This window comes from Arachis hypogaea, chromosome 14 (genome assembly GCF_003086295.3).
Source record: "Arachis hypogaea cultivar Tifrunner chromosome 14, arahy.Tifrunner.gnm2.J5K5, whole genome shotgun sequence".
Lineage (NCBI taxonomy): Eukaryota > Viridiplantae > Streptophyta > Magnoliopsida > Fabales > Fabaceae > Arachis > Arachis hypogaea.
The window spans coordinates 41,983,399-41,997,698 of record NC_092049.1 but is presented as its reverse complement, the minus strand read 5'-3'; the positions used below and the strand labels follow the sequence as shown (position 1 = coordinate 41,997,698).

General features: G+C 38.9%; 2 non-coding genes across 2 annotated transcripts; both read right to left on the bottom strand.

The window, feature by feature from the left end:
- Nucleotides 1-621: 621 nt before the first annotated feature.
- LOC112746195 (small nucleolar RNA R71) lies at nucleotides 622-729 on the bottom strand. Its single transcript, XR_003174090.1, has one exon. It is a non-coding gene; the product is annotated as a small nucleolar RNA R71 (small nucleolar RNA).
- A 13,234-nt stretch (nucleotides 730-13,963) lies between these two features.
- LOC112745414 (small nucleolar RNA R71) lies at nucleotides 13,964-14,071 on the bottom strand. The gene has a single exon (XR_003173344.1). It is a non-coding gene; the product is annotated as a small nucleolar RNA R71 (small nucleolar RNA).
- Between the last annotated feature and the right edge of the window lie 229 nt (nucleotides 14,072-14,300).

Genomic DNA, 14,300 nt, shown 5'->3' with positions numbered 1-14,300 from the left:
TTATTCATCTACTAACATCTCTCCCTTACTAAAAAAAAAAGGGGGATCTCTATTATTATTATTTTTCTGTGCCCTCTTCTTTGTCATATGAGCAGCAGCAAGGACAAGAATATTCTTGTTGAAGCAGATCCAGAACCTGAAAGGACTCTGAAGAGAAAACTAAGAGAAGCTGAATTACAACAAACCAGCAAGCACCTGTCAGAAGTTTTCGAACAGGAAGAGGAGATGGCAGCCGAAAATAATAATAATGCAAGGAGGATGCTTGGTGACTTTACTGCACCTAATTCCAACTTACATGGAAGAAGCATCTCCATTCCTGCCATTGGAGCAAACAACTTTGAGCTGAAACCTCAATTAGTTTCTCTGATGCAGCAGAACTGCAAGTTTCATGGACTTCCATCTGAAGATCCTTTTCAGTTCTTAACTGAATTCTTGTAGATATGTGATACTGTTAAGACTAATGGAGTAGATCCTGAAGTCTATAGGCTCATGCTTTTCCCTTTTGCTGTAAGAGACAGAGCTAGAATATGGTTGGACTCTCAACCCAAGGACAGCCTGAACTCTTGGGAGAAGCTGGTCACGGCTTTCTTAGCCAAGTTCTTTCCTCCTCAAAAGCTGAGCAAGCTTAGAGTGGATGTTCAAACCTTCAAACAGAAGGAAGGTGAATCCCTCTATGAAGCTTGGGAAAGATACAAACAGCTGACCAAAAAGTGTCCTTCTGACATGCTTTCAGAATGGACCATCCTGGATATATTCTATGATGGTTTATCTGAGTTATCAAAGATGTCATTGGATACTTCGGCAGGTGAATCCATTCACCTAAAGAAAACGCCTGCAGAAGCTCAAGAACTCATTGACATGGTTGCTAATAACCAGTTCATGTACACTTCTGAGAGGAATCCTGTGAATAATGGGACGCCTATGAAGAAGGGAGTTCTTGAAGTTGATACTCTGAATGCCATATTGGCTCAGAACAAAATATTGACTCAGCAAGTCAATATGATTTCTCAGAGTCTGAATGGAATACAAGCTGCATCCAACAGTACTCAAGAGGCTTCTTCTGAAGAAGAAGCTTATGATCCTGAAAACCCTGCAATAGCAGAGGTGAATTATATGGGTGAATCTTATGAAAACACATATAATCCATCATGGAGAAATCACCCAAATCTCTCATGGAAGGATCAAAAGCCTCAACAAGGCTTTAATAATGGTGGAAGAAACAGGTTTAACAATAATAAACCCTTTCCATCATCCACTCAGCAACAGACAGAGAATTCTGAGCAGAATCCATCTAGCTTAGCAAATCTAGTCTCTGATCTATCTAAGGCCACTGTAAGTTTCATGAATGAAACAAGGTCTTCCATTAGAAATCTGGAAGCACAAGTGGGCCAGCTAAGTAAAAGGATCACTGAAATCCCTCATAGTACTCTCCCAAGCAATACAGAAGAGAACCCAAAAGGAGAGTGCAAGGCCATTGACATAAGCATCATGGCCGAACCTGTAAGGGAAGGAGAGGACGTGAATCCCAAGGAGGAAGACCTCCTGGGACATCCAGTGATCAATAAAGAGCTTCCCTCTGAGGAACCAAAGGACTCTGAGGCTCATCTGGAGACCATAGAGATTCCATTGAACCTCCTTATACCCTTCATGAGCTCTGATGAGTATTCCTCTTCTGAAGAGAATGAGGATGTTACTGAAGAGCAAACTGCCAAGTTTCTTGGTGCAATCATGAAGCTGAATGCCAAATTATTTGGTATTGAAACTTGGGAAGATGAACCTCCCTTGTTCACCAATGAACTAAGTGATCTGGATCAACTGAAATTGCCTCAGAAGAAACAAGATCCTGGAAAGTTCATAATACCTTGTACCATAGGCACCATGATCTTTAAGGCTCTGTGTGACCTTGGTTCAGGAATAAACCTCATGCCCCTCTCTGTAATAGAGAAACTGGGAATCTATGGGGTGCAAGCTGCTAAAATCTCATTAGAGATGGCAGACAATTCAAGAAAACAGGCTTATGGACAAGTAGAGGACGTGTTAGTAAAGGTTGAAGACATTTACATCCCTGCTGATTTCATAGTCCTGGATACTGGAAAGGAAGAGGATGAATCCATCATCCTAGGAAGACCTTTCCTAGCCACAGCAAGAGCTGTGATTGATGTGGACAGAGGAGAATTGATCCTTCAAATGAATGAGGACAATCTTGTGTTTACAACTCAAGGATCTCTCTCTGCTTCCATGGAGAGGAAGCATAAAAAGCTTCTCTCAAAACAGAGTCAACCAGAGCCCCCACAGTCAAACTCTAAGTTTGGTGTTGGGAGGTCACAACCAAACTCTAAGTTTGGTGTTGAACTCCCATATCCAAACTCTAGGTTTGGTGTTGGAGAGTTTCAACAATGCTCTGAACATCTGTGAGGCTCCATGAGAGCCCACTGTCAAGCTATTGACATTAAAGAAGCGCTTGTTGGGAGGCAACCCAATTTTTATTTATCTAACTATATTTTTCTTAGTTATATGTCTTTATAGGTTCATGATCATGTGGAGTCACAAAATAAACAAAAAAAATTAAAAACGGAATCAAAAACAGCAGAAGAAAAATCACACCCTGGAGGAGCATCTGTCTGGCGTTCAGCGCCAGAACAGAGCATGGTTCTGGCGCTGAACGCCCAAAATGGGCAGCTTCTGGGCGCTGAACGCCAGAACAGGCATGGTTCTGGCGTTCAACGCCAGAAATGGAACACAAATGGGCGTTGAACGCCCAAAATGGCCACCAACCTGGCGCTGAACGCCTAGAGTTGTGTGCAAGGGCATTTTACATGCCTAAATTGGTGCAGGGATGTAACTGCCTTGACACCTCAGGATCTGTGGACCCCACAGGATCATCTCAGGATCTGTGGACCCCACAGGATCCCCACCTACCTCATCATCTCTCTTTCCATTCATGATCATCCCTTCTGTTTTCCATTGACCACTCACATCCATACACCCACTACCTTCAAAATTTAACATCTCTCTCTCACCCAATCCCACCCATATGGCCGAATACACACTCCCATCCATCTCCTCCATATCTTCTTCTTATTCTTCTATTCTTTCTTCTTTTGCTCGAGGGCGAGCAACATTCTAAGTTTGGTGTGGTAAAAGCATAGCTTTTTTGTTTTTTCCATAACCATTGATGGCACCTAAGGCCAGAGAAACCTCTAGAAAAAGAAAAGGGAAGACAAAAGCTTCCATCAAGGGTCTATAGCTCAGTGGTAGAACATTTGACTGCAAATCAAGAGATCCCTGAGATACCTCAGGGGATACATTTTCTTCCACACAATTATTGGAAGCAACTAAGGGTGGAACATCAAGAGCACTCCATCATCCTTCATGAAATCAGAGAAGATCTAAAAGCAATGAAGGAGGAGCAACAAAGACAAGGAAGAGACATAGAAGAGCTCAAGGATATCATTGGTTCCTCAAGAAGGAAACGCCACCATCACTAAGGTGGATTCATTCCTTGTTCTTATTTCTTCTATTTTTCGTTTTCTATGTTATGTGCTTATCTATGTTTATGTCTTCATTACATGATCATTAGTAGTTAGTAACTTTGTCTTAAAGTTATGAATGTCCTATGAATCCATCACCTCTCTTAAATGAAAAATGTTTTAATTCAAAAGAACAAGAAGTACATGAGTTTTGAATTTATCCTTGAACTTAGTTTAATTATATTGATGTGGTGACAATGCTTCTTGTTTTCTGAATGTATGCTTAAACAGTGCATATGTCTTTTGAAGTTGTTGTTTAAGAATGTTAAATATGTTGGCTCTTGAAAGAATGATGACTAGGAGACATGTTATTTGATAATCTGAAAAATCATAAAAATGATTCTTGAAGCAAGAAAAAGCAGCAAAGAACAAAGCTTGCAGAAAAAAAAAATAGGCGAAAAAAAATAGAAAAGAAAAAGAAAAAGCAAGCAGAAAAAGCCAAAAGCTCTTAAAACCAAGAGGCAAGAGCAAAAAGCCAATAACCCTTAAAACCAAAAGGCAAGGGCAAACAAAAAGGATCCCAAGGCTTTGAGCATCAGTGGATAGGAGGGCCTAAAGGAAAAAAATCCTGGTCTAAGCGGCTAAACCAAGCTGTCCCTAACCATGTGCTTGTGGCGTGTAGGTGTCAAGTGAAAACTTGAGACTGAGCGGTTAAAGTCAAGGTCCAAAGCAAAAAAGAGTGTGCTTAAGAACCCTGGACACCTCTAATTGGGGACTTTAGCAAAGCTGAGTCACAATCTGAAAAGGTTCACCCAGTTATGTGTCTGTGGCATTTATGTATCCGGTGGTAATACTGGAAAACAAAGTGCTTAGGGCCACGGCCAAGACTCATAAAATAGCTGTGTTCAAGAATCATCATACTGAACTAGGAGAGTCAATAACACTATCTGAACTCTGAGTTCCTATAGATGCCAATCATTCTGAACCTCAATGGATAAAGTGAGATGCCAAAACCATTCAAGAGGCAAAAAGCTATAAGTCCCGCTCGTTTGATTGGAGCTATGTTTCATTGATAGTTTGGAATTTATAGTATGTTCTATTCTTTTTATCCTATTTTGATTTTCAGTTGCTTGGGGAGAAGCAACAATTTAAGTTTGGTGTTGTGATGAGCGGATAATTTATACGCTTTTTGGCATTGTTTTTAGTATGTTTTTAGTAGAATCTAGTTACTTTTAGGGATGTTTTTAATAGATTTTATGTTAAATTCACATTTCTGGACTTTACTATGAGTTTTTGTGTTTTTCTGTGATTTCAGGTATTTTCTGGCTGAAATTGAGGGACTTGAGCAGAAATCAGATTCAGAGGTTGAAGAAGGACTGCTGATGCTGTTGGATTCTGACCTCCCTGCACTCAAAGTGGATTTTCTGGAGCTACAGAACTCGAAATGGCGCGCTTCCAATTGCATTGGAAAGTAGACATCCAGGGATTTCCAGCAATATATAATAGTCTATACTTTGGCCAAGAATAGACGACGCAAACTGGCGTTCAACGCCAGCTTTCTGCCCAAATCTGGCGTCCAGCGCCAGAAAAGGAGCCAAAACCAGAGTTGAACGCCCAAACTGGCACAAAAGCTGGCGTTCAACTCCAAGAAGGACCTCTACACGTGCAACACTCAAGCTCAGCCCAAGCACACACCAAGTGGGCCCCGGAAGTGGATTTATGCATCAATTACTTACTTCTGTAAACCCTAGTAGCTAGTTTATTATAAATAGGACCTTTCACTATTGTATTAGACGTTTTTGACTATCTTTGGACGCCTGGTTCTTAGATCAGAGGGGCTGGCCATTCGGCCATGCCTAGACCTTTCACTTATGTATTTTCAACGGTAGAGTTTCTACACTCCATAGATTAAGATGTGGAGCTCTGCTGTTCCTCAAAGATTAATGCAAAGTACTACTATTTTCTATTCAATTCATCTTGTTTCGCTTCTAAGATATTCATTCGTACTTCAATCTGAATGTGATGAACGTGACAATCATCATCATTCCCTATAAACGCGTGCCTGACAACCACTTCCGTTCTACCTTCGACTGAACGAGTATCTCTTAGATCTCCTAACCGGAATCTTCGTGGTGTAAGCTAGAATGATGGCGGCATTCAAGAGAATCCGGAAAGTCTAAACCTTGTCTGTGGTATTCCGACTAGGATTCAATGATTGAATGACTGTGACGAGCTCCAAACTCGCGATTGCAGGGCGTTAGTGACAGACGCAAAAGGATAGTAAATCCTATTCCAGCATGATCGAGAACCGACAGATGAATAGCCGTGCCGTGACAGGGTGCGTTGACCATTTTCACTAAGAGGATAAGATGAAGCCATTGACAAGGGTGATGCCTCCAGACGATTAGCCGTGCCGTGACAGGGCATTGGATCATTTTCCCAAGAGATGACCGAAAGTAGCCATTGACAGTGGTGATGTATCACATAAAGCCAGCCATGGAAAGGAGTAAGACTGATTGGATGAAGATAGCAGGAAAGCAGAGGTTCAGAGGAACGAGAGCATCTCCATTCGCTTATCTGAAATTCCTACCAATGAATTACATAAGTATTTCTATCCCTATTTTATTATATTAAATTCGAAAACACCATTATCAATTTATATCTGCCTAACTGAGATTTGCAAGGTGACCATAGCTTGCTTCATACTAACAATCTCCGTGGGATTCGACCCTTACTGACGTAAGGTATTACTTGGACGACCCAGTGCACTTGCTGGTCAGTTACACGGAGTTGTGAACCGTGGTTTTGGCATCATGTTTTTGGCTCCATTTCCAGGGAAAGAAAGACCAATGAACTTTACATAATTAAAGTGTAATCACGATTCCGCGTACCAATGCACCAACAGATCCAGCAGGAAATGGAATTGATGGCTAAGAGGATTGATGGTCTTCAAATTGCAGCAGTAAGCACTCCAAATCAACCATCAGCTGGATGGGGGCAGAATGAAGAAGTTTATGAAGAGCAGTAGCAAGAACAAGTGAACTATATGCACAACCAAGGTGCTGGACAGAATGAATTTCATGGAGACACTTACAACTCCTCTTAGAGGAACCATCCCAATCTAAGGTAGGGAGACAACCAGAACCAAAATTCATGGCAAAGGAACTCTAACTCAAGCAATACCCGCACAAACCACCAAAACCATCAGCAAACTAACCAAAATCCATATAGAAAGCCACAAAACAACTACCCCAATTCTAACTTCTATCCACCCCACAACCCATCAACCAACCAAAATAATTTTCACCAACCACCCTCATCTCACACTCAGCTACAACCACCCCAAGATTTCCAAAGAATTTCCAATTTGAAGATGATGATGGAGAAGATGATGAAGCATCAAGAGTTAGCTAATAAGAACCATGAAGCTTCATTGAGAAACCTGGAAAGACAAATAGGCCAACTGTCTAAACAGCCTGAAAGACTAACCAACACTCTCCCTAGTGATACCATTCCAAATCCCAAAGAAGAATGCAAAGTAATTCAACTGAGGAGTGGAAGAACGTTGGAGGATGACAAGGTTGGCAGTAAGAAGGAAGAGGAAATTGAAGAAAAGAACCAGGAAGAGCTCAAGAAGAAGGATGAAGAGCTACAATCTTCAAAGAAGGGAAAACAAGTCATGATAGAGCCTCCACAAGAATAGAGGAAGGAAGTTAAACACTACATCTCTCCTCTGCCATACCCTCAAAGATTGCAAAGAGAGCTCAAGGATCAACAGTTTTCCAAATTCCTGAAAGTTTTTAAAAAGTTGGAAATCAATATTCCACTTGCTAAAGCATTGGAGCAGATGCCTCTATATGTAAAATTTCTCAAGGAGATCATCAATAAGAAGAGAAGCTGGAATGAAAAGGAGACAATGTTCTTAACCCAAGAGTGCAGTGCAGTCATCCAGAAAGGGCTCCCACCCAAACTCAAAGATCTTGGAAGTTTCTTTTTGCCTAGTATCATTGGCAATATATCCATTGATAAGACATTGTGTGATCTAGGATCAAGCATCAATCTGATGCCCTTATCCATGATGAGAAAACTATCCATAGAAGAAGTGAAACCTGTGAGGATGACCTTACAACTTGTTGACAGATCAATGGTAATTCCTAATGGAGTGGTTGAGAACCTTTTGGTCAAGGTAGATAAGTTTATATTTCCAGTAGATTTTATGATCTTAGATCTAGATGAAGAGGAAGGTGATTCCATCATATTGGAAAGACCTTTTCTGGCCATAACAAGAGGCATCATCGATGTGGAAAAGGGAGAAATGACTCTGAGAATACATGATGAGAAGATCAATTTAAATGTCTTTAAAGAAATATAGCATACTGTTGAAGAGAAAAATTGCATGAGAGTTAAAGAAGAAGACTTGCATTGGAAGAAAAAACCCAAAGAGGCACTCATCAGCTCACCTTTGAAGCAAAAGACAAACAGTGGAGAAGAACAAAAGAGGAATGAAGATGTAAAGACTGAGAAGAAAAGACAGGAAGAGATTGAGAAGTTGATCACTAGGAAGAAAGACCCTGATAGAAAAACTGCTGCCAAGAAGGAAGGGTCACTGAAGAAAGAAAAGAAGAGCAAGAAAAAGGTTCCAAAAGGGTGAAAAAACAAGAAACTACCAACTGAGGGATTCTCAGAAGGAGACAAAGTGAAATTGATCTACCAACAGTTGGAGACAGACACACAATCTGATGATTATTATACTGTCAATAAGATACTCTCGTTGGAGCATATAGAGATTGTTCATCAAATCACAGGAAGAAGGCTCACAGTGAGAGGGGACAAGCTGAGGCACCACAGTCATCATCCACCCTAACGAGGAACCAATGTCAAGCTAGTGACAATAAAAGAGCGCTCCATGGGAGGCAGCCCATGATTTAATATTCCTGCTTTTGTTTTAATTTCAATAATTAATGGTCTATCTAGCAAAAATTTGAACTCTCATGGGTGAATTTGATAACTGCACGCATTATTTTTGAAGCATATGTCTAACTCCTATGTTTGGTGTGCCTAAAGGCACTTTAAAATGGCTTTTAAAGCATGCTGATCATATAACCATTTTAGAATATATACTCATTCATTCTATTGAAGTATATAGCCAAACATTAAGTTTGGTGTCTACATATGCTATGAATTTCAGGAAAGTCACTTTTGCTCATAGAGTCAAGTTCATGAAAAGATAAACCATATTTGCATCATTCTTGTGAATTGATTGTATTAAGGTAGAAAATAAAATGTTCTTTGTAATGAATATGCTAATTATGACAAGACATTTATTGGGTTTCATATGAATCACTTAGCAGAAAACAAGTTTGGTGTTCACCAATATTTTGTTCAAAGTCCTAAAGGGCATAGTTGGTTATTCATAAATAAGAAACATATAGCAAATTTTAATTTTTATATATACTTTGCACTTGATAACCACCACCGTGCTAAATTTAAGTTTTGAGCTTACTGTTGCCTTGATTGAAATGGATAGGTATGAAGACAAAAATGAAGAAAGGACAACACCATACAAGTACGGGTGTCACAAGGAGGAAAAGTGAGTCACATGTGCTTGGGAATTGATTTTTGGGGAGCAAAAATCTACAAGGTTCAGCACCTAGGAGACTGAACCACATGCCCAATGAAGAGGTGGTCCTTGTCCTCATCCTCTCTTACATGCACACCATCCATTCTAACTCTTTCAAAAGACATCCTAGCCATCCAATCTTCATTAAAGTTGCTATAAATAGAGTCACTTGGACTATGCCTTATAAACCAACTTTCACGCTCCTTGCATTGAAGAATTTAGCTTTCGGTTTCCTTAAGAAAAATCCTCGTAACCGTGTTCTGTGAGCTCCAAACCAATCTTGTCTCCTTAATCTTTTCTTCTTGCTTCACCAGTAAGCCAAACACTCATCCTAAGAGTCACATAAATCCTCTCTCCCTCACCATTCTTCAATTCTCTACTCGGCCTCATCCTTCCCTAACTAATGGCTTTATCAAGTTCCAGAAGAAGGAAAGGGAAGCAACCAGTTGAAACTGAACCACCAACTTATGATGACAGAAGATTTAAATCTCAATTTTATGAGTCACGATATCATAGGTTGATGGAATCAAAAGAAGTCATTTCAGAGATTGGCTTTAGATTGAAAGAAGGAGAATACCCCATCATGAGAAAGATAATCGAACAAAGAAGATGGGAACTCTTGTGTGAACCTCTCACGGACATAAGTGCAACCATGATAAGGGAGTTCTATGCAAATGCTTTGAGACCAAGCAAAACCAGTCCTCCTTACAAGAGCTGTGTTAGGGGGGTTAATGTGGATTTCAGCCCATTATCCATCATGAGGGTTGATGAGCGGATAATTTATACGCTTTTTGGCATTGTTTTTAGTATATTTTTAGTAGGATCTAGTTACTTTTAGGGATGTTTTCATTAGTTTTTATGTTAAATTCACATTTCTGGACTTTACTATGAGTTTGTGTGTTTTTCTATGATTTCAGGTATTTTCTGGCTGAAATTGAGGGACTTGAGCTGAAATCAGATTCAGAGGTTGAAAAAGGACTGCTGATGCTGTTGGATTCTGACCTCCCTGCACTCAAAGTGGATTTTCTGGAGCTACAGAACTCGAAATGGCGCGCTTCCAATTGCGTTGGCAAGTAGACATCCAGGGCTTTCCAGAAATATATAATAGTCCATACTTTGGCCAAGAATTGACGACGTAAACTGGCGTTCAACGCCAGCCTTCTGCCCAAATCTGGCGTCCAGCGCCAGATTAGGATCCAAAACCAGAGTTGAACGCCCAAACTGGCACAGAAACTGGCGTTCAACTCCACAAATGGCCTCTGCACGTGCAACACTTAAGCTCAGCCCAAACACACACCAAGTGGGCCCCGGAAGTGGATTTATGCATCAATTACTTACTCATGTAAACCCTAGTGACTAGTTTATTATAAATAGGACCTCTTACTATTGTATTAGGCATCTTTAGTCTCAGTTTTATTCCATTGTACATCTTAGGAGACTATTGATCTCGTTTAGGGGGCTGGCCATCCCGGCCATGCCTGGACCTTCACTTATGTATTTTCAACGGTAGAGTTTCTACACTCCATAGATTAAGGTGTGGAGCTCTGCTGTTCCTCAAAGATTAATGCAAAGTACTACTGTTTTCTATTCAATTCTTCTTATTTCTCTTCTAAGATATCCATTCGCACCCAAGAACGTGATGAAGGTGATGATTATGTGTGACGCTCATCATCCTTCTCCCTTATGAACGCGTGCCTGACAAACACTTCTGTTCTACATGAAATAAGCTAGAATGAGTATCTCTTAGATCTCCTAATCAGAATCTTCGTGGCGTAAGCTAGAATGATGGCGGCATTCAAGAGAATCCAGAAGGTCTAAACCTTGTCTGTGGTATTCTGAGTAGGATTCAATGATTGAATGACTGTGACGAGCTTCAAACTCGCGAGTGCTGGGCATTAGTGACAGACGCAAAAGGAGGGTGAATCCTATTCCAGCATGATTGAGAACCGACAGATGAATAGCCGTGCCGTGACAGGGTGCGTGAGCATATTATTCACTGAGAGGAGGGGATGTAGCCACTGACAACGGTGATGCCCTTGCATACAGCCAGCCATGGAAAGGAGTAAGACAGATTGGATGAAGATAGCAGGAAAGCAGAGGTTCAGAGGAACGAAAAGCATCTCCATTCGCTTATCTGAAATTCTCACCAATGAATTACATAAGTATCTCTATCCCTATTTTATTATATTAAATTCGAAAACTCCATGATTATTTTATATCCGCCTGACTGAGATTTACAAGGTGACCATAGCTTGCTTCAAACCAACAATCTCCGTGGGATTCGACCCTTACTCACGTAAGGTATTACTTGGACGACCCAGTGCACTTGCTGGTTAGTTGTATCGAAGTTGTGACAATTATGAATTAAGATCAAAGCACCAAGCTTTGGAGCCATTACCAGGGATTGTTTGAGCCTGGACAACACAATTTCGTGCACCAGGTTTTTGGCGCCGTTGCCGGGGATTGTTTGAGTTTGGACAACTGACGGTTCATCCTGTTGCTCAGATTAGGTAATTTTCTTTTTATTTTATTTTCAAAAATTTTTCAAAAATATTTCTAAAATTTTCTCATCTGTTTTCGAAAAAAATAAAATGTTTTCAAAAAATTTTTATTCAAAATTTTTAAGAATGAATTCTAGTGTTTCATGAAGCATGTTGAAGCCTGGCTGGCTGTAAAGCCATGTCCTATTCCTTTGGGAATGAGTATGTCAGGCGTGTCATGTCTTAATTACATGCTAAAGCTTGGCTGGCCATTGGCCATGTCTAGTGTTTTGGACCGGAGCTTTCATTGAAAGCTTGGCTGGCTAGTGAGCCATGTCTAATTCCTGGACTGAAGCTTTAGACTAAGAATGCAAGATTCCTGGAATTCATATTAAAAATTTTGGAATCCTTAATTTTCTTTTTCACCTTAATTTTCGAAAAAAAAAAATCCAAAAAAAATTAGAAAATCATAAAAATCAAAAACAATTTTTGTGTTTCTTGTTTGAGTCATGAGTCATGTTATAAGTTTGGTGTCAATTGCATATGCATCTTGAATTTTTTCGAAAATATCATGCATTCATAGTGTTCTTCATGATCTTCAAGTTGTTCTTGGTAAGTCTTCTTGTTTGATCTTGATGATTTTTTGTTTTGTGTCTTTTCATGTTTATCATATGCATTTTTGAATTCTTAGTGCGTAAGCATTAAAGAATTCTAAGTTTGGTGTCTTGCATGTTTTCTTTGCATTAAAAATTTTTCAAAAATATGTTCTTGATGTTCATCATGACATTCATAGTGTTCTTGGTGTTCATCTTGACATTCATAGCATTCTTGCATGCATCACATGTTTTGATCTAAAAATTTCATGCATTGCATTTTTTTGTGTTTTTCTCTCTCATCATAAAAATTCAAAAATAAAAAAAAAATATCTTTCCCTTTTTCTCTCATCAAATTCGAAAATTTGGATTGACTTTTTCAAAAATTTTAAAATCAAATTGTTTCTCATGAGTCAAATCAAATTTTCAATTTGAAAATCTTATCTTTTTCAAAATCTTTTTCAAAAATCAAATCTTTTTCAAAATTCTTAGTTATTTTCGAAAATTCCAAAAATATTTTTCAAAAATATTTTTCTTATTTTTATACCATATTTTCGAAAATAACAATAACAATTAATGTTTTGATTCAAAAATTTGAAGTTTGTTACTTGCTTGTTAAGAAAGATTCAAACTTTAAGTTCTAGAATCATATCTTGTGATTTCTTATGAATCAAGTCATTAATTGTGATTTTAAAAATCAAATCTTTTTCAAAAACTAATTTCTATCATATCTTTTCAACAATATCTTCTTATCTTATCTTTTTCAAAAATATCTTTTCAAAATATCTTTTCTAACCTCCTAACTTCTTATCTTTTCAAAATTTGTTTCAACTAACTAACTAACTTTTTGTTTGTTTCTAAACTTTTTCAAAACTACCTAACTAACTCTCTCTCTCTCTAATTTTCGAAAATATCTTCCCTCTTTTTCAAAAATTTCTTTTTTATTAACTAATTATTTTTATTTTTAAATTTTAAAAATTTTTCGAAAATTTCTAACATTTTTCAAAAACCATTTTTCAAAAATCACTAACTCTTTTTCAAAATAATTTTCGAAAATTCCCTCATTCTCTCTCATCTTATTCTGTTTATTCATTCATGTCCTAACATCTCATCTCACATCTCTTCCATCCGTACAGTTGTGTTTCTTCCTTTACATCACATTCTTTGTCTCCCCCTCTTTTCTTCCACTCACAAAGGGATCCCTATACTGTGGTATAAAGGATCTCTTTTATTATTATTATTTTTCTGTGCCTTCTTCTTTGTCATATGAGCAGGAGCAAGGATAAGAACATTCTTGTGGAAGCAGATCCAGAACCGGAAAGGACTCTGAAGAGAAAATTAAGAGAAGCTAAAATACAACAATCCAGAGATAACCTTTCAGAAATTTTCAAACAGGAAGAGGAGATGGCAGCCGAAAATAATAATAATGTAAGGAAGATGCTTGGTGACTTCACTGCACCTAATTCCAATTTACATGGAAGAAGCATCTCCATTCCTGCCATTGGAGCAAACAACTTTGAGCTAAAACCTCAATTAGTTTCTCTGATGCAGCAGAACTGCAAGTTTCATGGACTTCCATCTGAAGATCCTTTTCAGTTCTTAACTGAATTCTTGCAGATATGTGATACTGTTAAGACTAATGGAGTAGATCCTGAAGTCTACAGGCTCATGCTTTTCCCTTTTGCTGTAAGAGATAGAGCTAGATTATGGTTGGATTCTCAACCTAAAGACAGCCTGAACTCTTGGGATAAGCTGGTCACGGCTTTCTTAGCCAAGTACTTTCCTCCTCAAAAGCTGAGCAAGCTTAGAGCTGATGTTCAAACCTTCAGACAGAAAGAAGGTGAATCCCTCTATGAAGCTTGGGAAAGATACAAACAGTTGACCAAAAAGTGTCCTTCTGACATGCTTTCAGAATGGACCATCCTGGATATATTCTATGATGGTTTATCTGAGCTATCAAAGATGTCACTGGACACTTCTGCAGGTGGATCCATTCACCTAAAGAAAACGCCTGCAGAAGCTCAAGAACTCATTGATATGGTTGCTAATAACCAGTTCATGTACACTTCTGAAAGGAATCCTGTGAGTAATGGGACGCCTATGAAGAAGGGAGTTCTTGAGGTTGATACTCTGAATG